This window comes from Bombina bombina, chromosome 8, assembly GCF_027579735.1.
Source record: "Bombina bombina isolate aBomBom1 chromosome 8, aBomBom1.pri, whole genome shotgun sequence".
Taxonomy (NCBI): Eukaryota; Metazoa; Chordata; class Amphibia; order Anura; family Bombinatoridae; genus Bombina; species Bombina bombina.
Genome location: NC_069506.1, coordinates 290,525,639 through 290,539,030, shown reverse-complemented (window position 1 = coordinate 290,539,030; position 13,392 = coordinate 290,525,639).

Below are 13,392 nucleotides of genomic sequence, written 5' to 3'. Positions count from 1 at the left end.
TATTTGTACAAAGGTATGCCATGCTTTGTGTTATCCATACAAAGTTATGCCAAGCTTTGTGTTATCCATACAAAGGTATGTCAAGCTTTGTAAAGAAACAAGAAAGAACAGAAGCGCCACATGGCCCAATATTGTTTGGTCCAAAACTTGTAGATCTTAAAATAAGAAAAGTACTCACATTTAGAAGAGCACCTCAATCAGTGCTACAGAGGCAGTCTGGGATCTATTCGGTCACCCAGAAGACCAACTTCCCGCACAGGAAATGATGTCTGTATGGACAGAGAAGGGACACAGGTGCCTATATGGCCTAGTATTGTTGGTACAAGGTGACAGGATCAAATAGTGATAAGAGTGGTACTCACAATATGTAAAGCACCTCCTTTGATGCTATAGGAGCAGGAAGGGATCAATTCAGTCACCCAACAGACTTGTGGCAAGGCATCCAGATAGAAACAGTAGTTCAGAGGGTCCCACAGTGGTCCGGATAGTGATTAACCTCAGATAAAATGCAAACAATTCCAAAGAAAGAGCAACAAGTGTTCAAATGCTAAAAATGACTTTAATAAAAAATATAAAATTACAGGCAACGCGTTTCTCAGCCAATGAAACAGCCATTGGCTGAGAAATGCATTGCCTGTAATTTTATATTTTTTATTAAAGTCATTTTTAGCATTTGAACACTTGCTGCTCTTTCTTTGGAATTGTTTGCATTTTATCTGAGGTTAATCACTATCCAGACCACTGTGGGACCCTCTGAACTACTGTTTCTATCTGGATGCCTTGCCACAAGTCTGTTGGGTGACTGAATTTATCCCTTCCTGCTCCTATAGCATCAAAGGAGGTGCTTTAGATATTGTGAGTACCACTCTTATCACTATTTGATCCTGTCACCTTGTACCAACAATACTAGGCCATATAGGCACCTGTGTCCCTTCTCTGTCCATACAGACATCATTTCCTGTGCGGGAAGTTGGTCTTCTGGGTGACCGAATAGATCCCAGACTGCCTCTGTAGCACTGATTGAGGTGCTCTTCTAAATGTGAGTCCTTTTCTTATTTTAAGATCTACAAATTTTGGACCAAACAATATTGAGCCATGTGGCGCTTCTGTTCTTTCTTGTTTCTTTAGATTGCTGTTTCTGGGTCCTGGCCTGGATCTTCACAGATAGCTGCCTCTTCTCCTCTCCAGAGACTTTACATAATATTCTATTGTTATAAATGCAATTCTTTTTTCATCTCTATTGCCTCCATTTTTGTCTTTTTTAGGCAATGATACATACTTATATTAATTGTTTGTATCACATTATAATTGTCTCACAAAAAAAAAAATTATTGTAACTTTTTGTGTTGTTGATATATATTATTTTTTATAGATTAATATGTGATATTGATCACTGTTATTACTAGCTTTTTGCAATCTTGTGATCACTTGGGTCACTCACAATTGACACTATACCATTGGTAATTATTTTATATTCACATATCTACATTTACTGTTTTCTCTTATTATATATGATTTATGACACATTGAAAGACTGACAGGCCCATTTATCAAGCTCCGTATGGAGCTTGAAGGGCCGTGTTTCTGGCGAGTCTTCAGACTCGCCAGAAACACAACTTATGAAGCAGCGGTCTAAAGACCGCTGCTCCATAACCCTGTCCGCCTGCTCTGAACAGGCGGACAGGAATCGCCAGACATCAACCCGATCGAATACGATCGGGTTGATTGACAGCTCCCTGCTGGCGGCCGATTGGCCGCGAGTCAGCAGGGGGCGGCGTTGCACCAGCAGCTCTTGTGAGCTGCTGGTGCAATGTTAAATGCGGAGAGCGTATTGCTCTCCGCATTTAGCGAGGTCTTGCGGACCTGATCCGCAGTGTCGGATCAGGTCCGCAAGCCCTTTGATAAATGGGCCTGATAGTCTCCAGTGTCTTACTTGCCCCCAGTATTACACTTATTTAATTAGGGCGCCCCCTCATTTTTTTGATGTCAAGCTTTGTGTTATCCATACAAAGGTATGCCAAGCTTTGTGTTATCCATACAAAGGTATGCCAAGCTTTTTGTTATCCATACAAAGGTATGCCATGCTTTGTGTTATCCATACAAAGGTATGCCATGCTTTGTGTTATCCATACAAAGGTATGCCGTGCTTTATGTTATCCATACAAAGGTATGCCGTGCTTTGTGTTATCCCAACAAAAATATGCTGTGCTTTGTGTTATCCATACAAATATATGGTGTGCTTTGTGTTATCCATACAAAGATATGCCGTGGTTTATGTTATCCATACAAAGATATGCCATGCTTTGTGTTATCCATACAAAGGTATGCCATGCTTTGTGTTATCCGTACAATGGTATGCCATGTATGGTGTTATCTATACAAAGGTATACCGTTTATTGTGTTATCTGTACAATGGTATGCAGTGTATAGTGTTATCTAAAAAAAAGGTATGCCATGCTTTGTGTTATCCACACAAAGGAATGCCATGCTATGGGGGATATCTATCAAGCCGCCAACTGTGTTGCATTCGCTGGCATCAATACGCGTAACATCGCCTAATATTGCGACCATGTATCTCAATATGCTCTCCTTATTTATGAAAAAAATGGCAAAAAGACACGCACCAAGTACGGGGTGATGAGCATTGAACTGTTGTTAACTAGCAGTCATTGATCTCGCGTCTATTTGGCTTTTTCTCAACTTTATTCATACCCTGTCACTAAACGCCGCGACTATACTAAAATGTTAAACCCCTATCCCGCCACTCCCCAACCCCGCTGAAACCTAAATAAAGTTAATAACCCCTATCCAACCGCTCCCTGAACCCGCCCTCACTTATATAAAGTTATTAACCCCTATCCTGCCGCTTCCCTACAACGCTGCAACCAAAATAAAGTTATTAACCCCTATCCCGCTGCACCACACCACTGCTGCAACTTAAATAAACGTATTAACCCCTAAACCTCTGGCCTCCCACATCACTACCACTAACTAAACCTATTAACCCCTAAACTGTCAGCCCCCACATCGCCAAAAACTAAATTAAGTTATTAACTCCTAAACCTAACAAGCCTCTAACTTTAAATTAAAATTACAACATCCCTATCTTCAAATACATTTAAACTTCCCTGAAGAATTAAAATAAACTATATTAAATTATTAATTAACCTACCCTAAATATTATCCTACAATTAAATTAAACTATTAATTAAATAAGCTAAATTACATATTAAAGAAACCTAATCCTGCTAAAATTATTTAAATATACTATTAAACATTATTAAAAGTACTAAATTACAAAAAAACAGTTACATGAAAAAACCACTAAATTACGAAAAATAAAAAAACACATTATCAAAAATAAAAAAGAATTACACCTAATCTTATAGCCCTATCAAAATAAAGAAATCAGCTCTTTTACCTATAAAAAAAAATACAAACACCCCCCAACAGTAAAACCCACCACCCAACCACCAGCTCCCCCAAATAAAAAAACCTATCTAAAAAAAACCTAAGCTCCCCATTGCCCTGAAAAGGGCATTTGTATGGGCATTGCCCTTAAAAGGGAATTTAGCTCTTTTACATGCCCAGATCCTAATCTAAAAATAAAACCCACCCAAAAAAAAACCTTAAAAAAACCTAACACTAACCCCCGATGATCCACTTACAGTTCTTGAAGACCCGCTTAAAAGGATCCATCCGGAGAAGTCCTCATCCAGGTGGCAATAAGTCTTCATCCAGACGGCCTCTTCCATCTTCATCCACCTAGAGAAGTCCTCATCCAGGTGGCAAGAAGTCTTCATCCAGATGGCATCTTCTATCTTTATCCAACCAGCACGGAGCGGGTCAATCCTGAAGACATCCAGCGCGGGGCATCCTTTTCATACGGTCGCCACCGTAAAAACTGGAACTTTAATGGAAGTGACGCCATCCAAGATGGCATCCCTTTCGTTCCTATTGGCTGAAAGGTTTCAATCAACCAATAGGATTAGAGCTTCTAAAATCCTATTGGCTGTTCCAATCAGCCAATAGAATGAGAGCTCAAATCCTATTGGCTGATTTGAACAGCCAATAGGATGAGATCTGCTTAAATCCTATTGGCTGATTTATGGGTTTTATTTTTAGATTAGGGTCTGGGCATGTAAAAGAGCTAAATGCCCTTTTAGGGGCAATGCCCATACAAATGCCCTTTTCAGGGCAATGAGGAGCTTAGGGTATTTTAGATAGGTTTTTTTATTTTGGGGGGTTGGTTGGTTGGGTGGTGGGTTTTACTGTTGGGGGGTGTTTGTATTTTTTTTTTACAGGTAAAAGAGCTGATTTCTGTGGGGCGATGCCCCACAAAAGGCCCTTTTAAGGGCCATTGGTAGTTTATTGTAGGATAGGGTTTTTTAATTTGGGGGGCTTTTTTATTTTGATAGGGCTATTAGATTAAGTGTAATTCTTTTTTATTTTTGATAATGTGGTTTTTTATTTTTCGTAATTTAGTGTTGTTTTTTTTATACCTAGTTTTTTTTTTTTTTGGTAATTTAGTACTTGTAATAATGTTTAATAGTATATTTAAATAATTTTAGTAGGGTTAGGTTTCTTTAATATGTAATTTAGTTGATTTAATTGATAGTTTAATTTAATTGTAGGATAATACTTAGGGTAGGAAAATTAATAGTTTAATATAGTTTATTTTAATTCTACAGGTAAGTTTAAATTTATTTGAAGATAGGGATGTTGTAATTTTAAGTTAGTGGCTTGTTAGGTTTGGGGGTTAATAGCGTAATTTAGTTTATGGCAATGTGGGGGGCTGACGGTTTAGGGGTTAATAGGTTTAGTTAGTGGTAGTGATGTGGGAGGCCAGAGGTTTAGGGGTTAATACGTTTATTTAGTGGCGGTGGGGTCGGGGAGCGGTGGGATAGGGGTTAATAACTTTATTTAGGTTGCGGCGATGTCGGGGAATGGCGGAATAGGTTTAATAAATTTTATTTAGGTGTCGGTGATGTCGGGCAGCAGATTAGGGGTGTTTAGACACAGGGTTTATGTTAGGGTGTTAGGTGTAAACGTTACTTGTTTTCTACCATAGAAATCAATGGGTTATATTTATTTGTCTTGCAACATCGAACATAAGCTTTCGCTGCTTTCAGACTTTTTTTTTCCGCGGCCTCTAGGGTGGCGGATTGAAAACCAGGTACGATGCGTCTGAATAGCCACGAGCGTACCTGTTAAAAGTTTGATAACTTGGAAAAAGTGTCATATAGAGCCGAATGTGTATTCGGAACATCTCTAATGACGTAAGCATCGATCTGCGTCTGATTGAGACTGGCGGATCGTATGTTACGTCACAAATTTCAACTTTTGACGGTCTGTAAGCTTTGATAACTAGGTCGGATCAATCTCTCAAAAATTACGATGCGGAATTTCGGCGTATTTTAGGTTGACAGCTTGATAGATAGGCCCCTTTGTGTTATCCATATAAAGGTATGCCAGTCTTGGTGTTATCTGTACTATAATGTACTATATATACACTATACAATATACTATAATGTATATTAAGTTTTTATATTAAACAATGACCAAATTTATCATCACTTTAAAGAAAAAAAATTCACAACAAATAGGTTACTGTCTCACACTTAGAATTGGTTAGCCCTCATTCTTTTGTCATTCAGATTCCAGGGACATCAGAGAGGGACAGGTCACCCAGACTACAGTCATGAAAACCTTTGTCACACAAAAAACAACAGGGAAATCTTTAGTGTTGCAAGGAGCAGTTTCCATCATTTCTTTCATGATTCATGTAGAGATTACAATTTTAAACAACATTCCAATTTACTTCTATTATCTAATTTGCTTCATTCTTTAGATAACCTTTGTCGAGAAAATAGCAATGCACATGGATGAGCCAATCACACAAGGCCTCTATGTGCAGCCACCAATCAGCAGCTACTGAGCCTATCTAGATATGATTTTCAGCAAAGGATATCAAGAGATTGAAGCAAATTAGATAATAGAAGTAAATTAAAAAGTTGTTTAAAATTGCATGTTCTTTCATGTTCCTTTAATATTGAAATGACGAATATATAGATATGTTTCAAATGCTGTCCTTTTTTATAGCAAGTAAAATTGTCAAATATCATCCAATGTGCTACACACGTAACCACTCTGCAGGTACATTAAACAAGTATAGCTTAAAACACAGATCTGATGGTTAGATATTGATAAAATGTTTTGTATGTTTGATTACATATGTGTATTTAATTGTGAGCATTTGTAAGTCATGTAAATGTGATTATTATGTGTACAAATCTGTCATAAAAATTATTTTTTTGCCAAACCTTTGTGTGCTCCATCTACGAAGCAGTGTAAGCTGTTATGGATCCCCCTCTGGCAGGTTCGCACATTCAAGTCTGCTTCCCGCAATGTAAAAAGCAGCGTTCCAATAGATTGCTGCTTCTTAAACTTTTCACCACCTCTTAGATGGTGATGAGAAATTACACCGAACTCGCTCATTCTGGATGATTGGCAGATTAATTGCGCAAGAGAAGGGGCGGCATTACACACTAAGCAGAGTATGTAATGATAAATATGGGCCAGTGGACAAACAGATCCGCTGCCCATATGCAGGGAAGGTGAGCGGACAATTTCTCAAGTTAAGAAGCTTATCCCCACACTGCTTAATAAATGGGGCCCATTGTGTGGTTCTATGCATATAACATATCATTTAGAAGGTACAGTGAACCTTTATCACATTTTCAACGTTATTTATTTTTTTCCCACAGAGAAATATACCATTAATCAAGTATAACGTTTGTGAAATGTAATTGTAGATTTTGTTTGGTGCATCAGGGCTTTTATATGCAGCGTACAAGGCCAGACACAGCCCTAGTTTCAAATAATGGCCTATTTTGCACATGTTCTAGTTTAAAGGCCTAATCAATAAATGCATAATAGAAAAACAATGCAGTAACACTCTGAATTTCCAATGAGCACAATTTGTTTAACCCTTTCACTACCAGGAAATTCAGAGAAAAACTTGCCCAAAGTTTTTGCTATCGCTTCGTTTAAATAAATAGAGATTTAGTTTTTTTTATTTATCTGTGAAAACTGTATATATTTTGAAAGTAAATAGCACTTCACTTGTAATCTAGCCCTTTATATTCAGAAATGTTGTTATCATTTGCATTGCAATGATTCTAAGGGGCATATTTATCAAACTCCGTATGGCGCTTGATGCCGCGTGTTTCCGGCGAGTCTTCAGGCTCGCCAGAAACAGAAGTTATGAAGCAGCAGTCTAAAGACTGCTGCTCCATAACCTTTCTACCTGCTTTGAGGCGGTGGACAGAAATCGACAGAAATCAACCCGATCAAATACGATCGGGTTGATTGACACCCACTGCTAGCGGCCGATTGGCCGGGAATCTGCAGAGGGCGGTAATGCACCAGAAGTTCACAAGAACTGCTAGGGCAATAATAAATGTTGAGAGCGTATGCTGTCGGCATTTATCGATGTGCAGCGGACATGATCTGCTATATCAGATCATGTCCGCTCGCACCATCATAAATAGGCCCCTAAATCTTATTGGGTGCCCTAAAAGCACCAATAAACATAATCAGAAGGAATGGAATTGACCCTTTTATTTGGTTAATTGTTTCCACCTTTAGTTTATATTTCTCATATTAATTTATATTGATTAATCTATGTAGGTTATTATTTTATAATCATATGATCCATATATTAATACATTTGTGAGGTAAGTTTTTTTATATACAGCATATCATATACTTTATTATCATTACAAAACATTTTGTGAAAAAGTAAACTTCAGTGTTAGATGAAAACAAATAAATGTGTCATTAATATTAGCAAACGCTCTGAAAAAAAATCATCAAGTAGGAACAGCACAAGCTGCAAAGCAGGAAGGGTAAGTACAAGGCGGCAAAAAGCATCTTCCAACCCAATTCTGACTCTTGATCCTTAGTTTAAAAAGCTGCATTAACACACGCAAAGGGTAACTAGCTATGATTCCAGTAATTACATATCGTGTCATTTATAATCTAATGCTTTTTGAAATAACTTCAAACATAGAAAGTATTACAGAAATTAAACTATATCTGAACACAAGAATTAATTTGACTTGCGTTTTAGAACCGTATTTTCCGCTTTAGTTAATAAAGTGCTTAGATGTTCAAAAACATAACATATCATTAAGGGCAAATGAATATTTTATAGAATGTTAAAGGAAAATGTCCTAATGATTTTTCACATAAACACTTCCTCAGTCAAGTTAAAGGGGACATTAAACACTAAATAAATACTACTGTAGATAGAATGAAACATTCAAAGAAAAGATTAGTCTGAGAATAACACGTAGATGTATTTTTTAAAGTTTCATTAGTTGTTTTAATATTGACAAAATAAGTGTAAAATTTTAGGGGCCTATTTATGAAAGGCCTGTCGGAAATGATCCGACATTGCGGATCATGTCTGAAAGACCTCGCTGAATGCGGAGCGCAATATGCTCTCCGCATTCAGCATTGTACCAGCAGCTCTTGTGAACTGCTGGTGCAACGCCGCCTCTGCAGATTCGCGGCCAATCGGCTGCTAGCAGGGGGGTGTCAATCAACCAGATCTTATTTGATCGGGATGAATTGCGACAATGTCTGTCTGCCTCCTCAGAGCAGGTGAACAGGTTATGGAGCAGCTGTCTTTAGACCGCTGCTTCATAACTAGTGTTTCTGGCGAGTCTGAAGGCTCGCCAGAAACACGGGGCTTCAAGCTCCATACAGAGCTTTATAGATATGCCCCTTAGTGTCTATAAAGCAATGGGAACTGCCATGTTGTAACTTAGGTTTCCTTCTCTGTTGTGGCCAATTTGGGTCAGTTATAAATAGGTCACTAGAGTGTGCAGCCAATGGCTGTGTGGAATATAACAATGTTCTGTATTTCTATTTCTAACAGGACCTGAAAATCTCACAATTACTGAATGGAATTACAGCAAAAGGGGACAAAATAAATAATGAAAGTATATTGCAGATTTATATATATATATATATATATATATATATATATATATATATATATATATATATATATGATTTATCATTTTACATTAACCATCTCAAAGTGTTTAATGTCCCTTTAACTAAAATTATGACAGCTAATAATAATAATAATAAATATATTTAAAGTAAATTATGTATTCATCTGCTGTAAACATAAATATGTTGTACTAAAATAATCATTTAATTTCAATTTAGAAACTTGAAATCATTCAGTTGTTCCAGAAACACACTACGAGAAACATAAATATCATAATGTTTCATATTTGTATATGAATATATCATTTCAGTAGAGATTTGCTGCTGACTTTTAAGTTTAAATATGAATATTGCTAATTGCTAATTAACATTTGCTTAAACACAGTAAAAAATCTTCAGGTCAGATTGCCAATTAGATGAAAAAGATAAAAATGTATTAAATTTTCTAAAACTAAATAATTTCAATGGTATCACTTTTTCCAGATTACAATATGTGAAATATAATGTCTATATTTTTGCTTTATTATATGTAAAGATGTTCAGATATCTCAGGATGGTTTATTAAAGATGTTGATGGTGAGAGACAAGTATGTCCAAACATTGGATATTTGCTTATTTAACCTCAATATTATTTTAAAATCATGAAACGAATAAACAATCAAATGCAGCACTAAATTTTAAAGAAAACGAAGAATTACTGTAATTGTGCGTTTGATTTAAATTACCTGTAGGTGTTAATATACTTACCTCTAGTGTGTTGGAGAGCTGCGCTAATACGTCTCTTATTTTTAGAGCCCTGCGCTGCGCTAATTAGAGGCTCCTATTAGTGCGGTAGATCCCAGCACCTGTGATAAATAGAAGATCCTTTCGCACAGGCCTAGGGATCAGCAGCACTAAGTCTCCTATTAGTGCGGCTCGTGGCTCTAAGTAGAAGGGTTGGGATTAGTGCGGTTCGTAGCTCTAAGTAGAAGGGTCAGGATTAGTGGGACTCGTGGCGCTAAGTAGAAGGGTCGGGATTAGAGTGGCTCATGGCTCTAAGTAGAAGGGTCAGGATTAGTGTGGCTTGTGGCTCTAAGAAGAAGGGTCGGGATTAGCGCGACTCGTGGCTCTAAGTAGAAGTGTCGGAATTAGTGCAGCTCGTGGCTTTAAGTAGGAGGGGCGGGATTACTGCAGCTCGTGGCTCTAAGTAGAAGGGGCAGGATTAGTGCGGCTCCTGGCTCTAAGTAGAAGGGTTGGGATTAGTGCGGCTCATGGATCTAAGAAGAAGGGTTGGGATTAGTGCGGCTCGTGGCTCTAAGAAGAAGGGTCGGGATTAGTGCGGCTTGTCGCTCTAAGTAGAGGGGTCAGGATTAGTGCGGCTTGTGGCTCTAAGTAGAGGGGTCGGGATTAGTGCGGCTTGTGGCTCTAAGTAGAGGGGTCGGGATTAGTGCGGTTTGCCGGGTCTAAGTAGAAGGGTCGGGTTTAGCGCGGCTCGTAGATCTAAGTAGAAGGGCTGGGATTAGTGCGGCTTTTGGCTCTAAGTAGAAGGGTTGGGATTAGTGCGGCTCATGGCTCTAAGTAGAAGGGTTAGGATTAGTGCGGCTTGTGGCTCTAAGTAGAAGGGTTGGGATTAGTGCGGCTTGTGGCTGTAAGTAGAAGGGTTAGGATTAGTGCGGCTTGTGGCTCTAAATAGAAGGGTTGGGATTAGTGTGGCTCATGGCTCTAAATAGAAGGGTTGGGATTAGGGCGGCTCATGGCTCTAAGAAGAAGGATCGGGATTAGTGTGGCACTCCAGCGCGATATAGGTAAGTATATAATGCTACAGGTTAACTTTGTCCCCTGTAGCAAAGACACATTTATATTAGTTTGACAAAAACAAACGTAAACGTTCAATGAATATTTAGTATTTTTTTTATTTAATTTTTATTTTATTGAGGTTTTTAGCAAAATATACATTACAGATAAAATTTGCCACAGTACGATACAAACAGGTGTAATAACAATTTTGTACCATAATGAGAAAATATACGACAGTGAATAATAAAAGTACTATAATACAAACAAATTCAAATAACAACCTGTAAACCAAGGAATGATAGGCAAATACACTCTAAACCTCCTTTTATAAGTTTATAGAAACCTCCTATGCTATTCATAGGTCAACCTTGGACCCTCCCGTACTATCCAGTATTGACGGAGTTAAGCTAGAATGATGTATAATTTTATGAACCTCCCAGGTAATATATGGGCTACTAGTGAACCGATGGAAAATATCTTGAATGGATGGAGGTGAAAAGTCTAGGGTGGTATACGGTCACTTTTGGACCCTGGCACATAATTTATAATCTGTAAATAGCTAACGTGATAGCATAGCATAAAGTTCTTAACTAATATATTTTCTCTAGTAAATGTTCCTCTCAGTATTTAGAAGATGACTCTTGGATCTGACTATTCTGATGGTTCAAGAAAGAGGACGTTAGCAATTGATAAGACCACTCTTGGGTCTTGTTATATATAATAAAAATTAGCCGCTAAGCTTAGACGACTGTTCAAAGATATCTAAATATTAGCAGCAGTAAATGCAAACGTTATAACAGTCTAAACTGGAGAGTCACAGAAAAGCTGAGTGTTCAGTGTAATTCCTAAATACAAATATCACTGACATTCGAATACTACAAAATAAAAAGCAGTGAGAACCAAGATGACTGAACAAAATGTTCGTTGAGGGGAATTCCATGTAACTACATTCAGGGTGTCTCTAATCGGTACATTATATCGACCGCTTAAGCGGATGAATACACATTTAAGAAGGAAGTATACACATACACCTCACCTCCACATTATAGATATATAGGTAATAAAGATAGTAACATATATGTGAATCACCGGCTAATTAAATATGGTTTGCTAAATTATGTATAGATGGGATTGTCTGATCAAACAATCTAAGAAGGCTAGATTCCTTCTTAGTAACTGAGCTGTTATGTCACAACGTATATGGTAATTCAGAACAGTCTGAAAGTAAACTAGCCCCCTGCTGCCTCGGCCACAGGCAGACAGGTTGCTGCCATTTATATCTAAATGACTGGTGACTGAATAGTTAAATAGTCTAAAGGTGTACTCAGCTATCCCTGGTTACACAGTACTAAGAATAGCAACTAATAAGGAGTTAACTGAAGTAGAGACAGCTAGCTTAGGGAATTTACCTAGGTCGGCTTCTGTGATCTAAGTGAAGGGGTTTTCCTTTCATGTTACCATAGCACTATACTATAATGTTGATGCACCTCTGTTTTGCACCACTCTTTACATTACTGTGTAGTATGAGCACAAACAGAATGTATATATATATATATATACAGTTGAGATCTAACAGGTCATGTGACTTCTATAGTCAAAACAGCAACCACAGAGAGAGAAGACCTGTACAATGAAAGACAGATTCTATGTATGTTCATAAATAGTGCCTAAAACATAGACTGTGCAAATGAAATATATGACTTAGGTGTGAAGCAAAAAGAGAGAGTACAACACAGATATAAGACTGTTCTAAGTAAACCCTCCAATAAAGGGCTATAATAGTTAGGTAATACATTTTACCCTTAGAAAAAGGATCACTAAGTCACGTATCCCAATCTCTTATATAAACAACTGATATTATTAACTGTATAAGTACAAACAGGTAAGGGATCTAAGAGTTCAATGCTATTAGTAATACTTTGTCACGTATCCCCCTAGGAACAGTCATTTGGCTAATAATTAAACAGATCTCCCTTTACCCCTTAGCGTTCCTCCAAGTGTTCATGAGAATGGCCACATATACATGCACTAGACACTACATGGCATCCCATTTCTCCCAGCAGGAGGCTACCCCACACCGGTCTTGAATTTTGATTGACCACCAAGGAAACACCTTACTCCATGGTGTTGCAGTAGTAGAACCTTTTGTAGTCTTAGAAAGGAGGAGGACGATATGCGGTAGGTTTCATAGCCTTTCCACTCCAATAAGGGTAATGTCAAACTGAAATAAAACCCTGTTGCAGAGTTAATGACTCCAAGTTGCTCCTTCCCACCTACTGTGAAATATTGAATCCCACTCTGGGAACTCCACCGCTTCTGGATGTGATCTTCCTTGGCCTCACTCTGCTTCCCACTCTGCATGGTTGAGGTAATGCTCACATATCCAACTTGAGCAGGGATCTTAAGTGCATCCACCCCCCGCGCTAGCTGATTCGGGTTTGCATTTGGCTCAGGAGTATTTCTAGGTGTCAAACTTTTAACAGCTGAAGACAATGAAAGCAAGTTGCCATCTTGAGTGTTGTGATCATGTCCATTTGTACTGACACAATCAGCTAAATGTTGAGATAGCTGAGCAAAGTGAGTATCCAG